The 2,500-nt window shown below is 47.9% G+C and overlaps 1 protein-coding gene across 2 annotated transcripts in view; it reads left to right on the forward strand.

Annotated features, from left to right (window-relative positions):
* The window catches only part of LOC126570085 (5-aminolevulinate synthase, erythroid-specific, mitochondrial), a 7,388-nt gene that overhangs the window by 1,750 nt on the left and 3,138 nt on the right, over positions 1-2,500 (forward strand). The window contains exon 1 of one of the 2 annotated variants that reach the window (XM_050227584.1): positions 75-362. The exons of the other annotated variant lie outside the window; for it this stretch is intronic. The gene's annotated coding sequence lies outside the window, so the exon portion shown is untranslated. Of the gene's footprint in view, positions 1-74; positions 363-2,500 lie in introns of those variants that run through there. 2 annotated transcript variants of the gene reach the window in all.

Below are 2,500 nucleotides of genomic sequence, written 5' to 3' on the forward strand. Positions count from 1 at the left end.
CTACTAAGATGTTGGCAGCAGCGAGTTCGGGCAACCGCGCGCACGCACGGCGACAGTACGAGTTGAACCTTCAATTCAAGTGGCTGACCATCGGTTTTTCGCTTGGCACGCAGAAGTATCAGTAGAAGGGGTCCGCGGTTGAGAAGTTGTGCTGTAGTTAAAGCTCAGGCCAAAAGTAGGTTGTCGAATCGAAAGCTAGCGTTTCTTTTCTCGTTCCCTTTCGTCTTGCCGTCTTGTTGAGTCAGGTGTTACTGCTGCTGTTGTGTCTGGTCGGGCCAAAGGTGCTGCTGTTCTGAAGCATTGCGATAAGCAACGAATCACGAAAAGAAAACCAACAGAAACTGCCCATTATAGCGTGCGATGTAAGTAGCTAACAATGTGTACAGGAGTAGAATTGATTTTGAGCAAATAGCAACAGCGGTCAGCTACCAGTGGCGTTTTTTTTGGCAGCATCCCGTCAACGTTATTGATCTGCTCGTTGTCTGGGCGTTAGATGATAGTACGTTCTGACGAGCTGAATGTGGGATGGGTCGTGATTAATGATTTCACTCAATGTTTCGAGAAGATTGTCCAAACAGGTGCGATAAGTGTGAGCCGTTAATTAACGGTTTGTATGCTTGTCGATTACAAACTGGTGTTAAGCTGTTTTCGGTTGAGGTAGCAAGGAGTGCCCGACAGCAATTCAAGCGACGCTGAACGCGGTGTACTAATTGGCTGTACGAATCAATGCATTGACAATGAGCTGGAGATAAGGATACGGGGAAGATGTCACAACAGCAATCACATATTTTAAATGCCTTTTTGGTTTTGCAGCAGGCACCCTAGGCTGACATCGGTAATCAAAGTGAACTGTGTTGGAAGAGTATGGAATGTAGCATGTTTGTTTGAAACAGAGCAACCATCGGTTACAATATGGCCACAGCTATGTTTGAGGCTGAAACTAGCCATCATCGAATAAAGTCGCGTGCCTTCTGAACTTATTCCATTACATTCACCATTAAACAGAATACTTGACGATGGAAACTTTGAAATGCAATTATGTTAAGAATTATTACCGAAAAATCCTGGCCGGTTTTTGTTGTGCCGCTTATTTAGTGTTCCAACGAAGGCCAGTCTATAGGTGAGTTGCAGCCTCTTACCGTTGTGGCCACTTTCTAGTGTGCAAGTGCTGGCTTTAATGTTCCATTCCATTCGTTTGGCTCTACAGGTCCACTGTCCCCTTTGTCTTCCGGACTGGACAGGGTCTAGAGCTGTTTAACGCACGGTCACGTTCGTAGCTTTAGTAGCTGGCCGTCGATTCCTCGAGGAACGTTCGCCGTCATGATGATGTGGCAAAAATCAGCTCGTGCAAACTGACGCGCCACACTCCAACCTGTTGGTCATCGGGTTCAATTTGTCCCTAGAAGCATATCATTAGCCAGTGTCTTATCAGAGATACGGCGGCAGACAGCTGGTTTGGCACGACATTTTCGAATGATCCAAATATCCACTTTGTTGTAACGATTGCCAGTGGAGTGCTTTTAGTGGAGAAAGGATTCGAATGCACATCAGGAATACTCTGTTGGGGTTCGTGGCCGCAGCTACTAACTCGAAAACCTGTTCCTTTTCTATCTTCAAAGGAGAAACCCCCCGGGCGGGCACTGCAAACCGGTGTCCTTACAGTTGCCCCAAGGTGAATTTCCGTCGAGCTGTTGTTGACACAGATGTACCTACCATAATACATGGGATGATTGTCTCAAACCGGCTCATTCCAGTTCCTGAATTTACCCCTCACGCCGCCCCAAGCTACTACATCTCGGCGCACGACAAGGCCAGTATTTGTCGTGAGCCCAATTGAAGGAGGGAAGATAAGACATTAGATTGTTCTAATGCGTGCCAACAGCAACAAGAACAAGGACACGATTGATTGGTAATGTTCCGTTCGCCGTAGTTTCTTTTGAATGCGAACATATCCAATTAACCCAAAAATGGTAATGTGGTGGAGGGGAGCGGCCATTAAAATTCATCGTTTTATATCGTGTCCGGTTAGCGGAATTGCTGTTTGACCTTCCATTAGTAATCCGTTTACTGCACGTTATGGCCATAGTCGTGCTTCGACCATCGTAGAGAGACGATCGAGCGCCAAACAGAACGTGGTCCAAATGTTTTATGGTATTTGGCATTAGCTGCAAATGGAAAAGTGATCCACTATCACCGGTGCACGGGAATCTTCTTGCGCAGGAATGATTACTCCTTAAGGTCGCGTGCCCCCGGGAGCCGGTAGCCGGTAGCCGAGCCAGATTCTTGCGCAATTCAATTGCAGTGCACCCTGTATGTGTCTGGTGCGGCCACGGTGTTGCAATTGCAAATCGCCTTACCTTTCGGTATCACCGGGTGGCGCGGGTGATTAAACACTCGATCCACCGCCACCCTTGGTCGCCTTCGTGTTCGGAGCAGCCGCAGGACACGACAGCGCCAGTGGTTCGGTTTCAGTACGCGGATCGCGATCGTGCCAGCGTAT

Source organism: Anopheles aquasalis, chromosome 2 (genome assembly GCF_943734665.1).
Source record: "Anopheles aquasalis chromosome 2, idAnoAquaMG_Q_19, whole genome shotgun sequence".
NCBI classification, from domain to species: Eukaryota; Metazoa; Arthropoda; class Insecta; order Diptera; family Culicidae; genus Anopheles; species Anopheles aquasalis.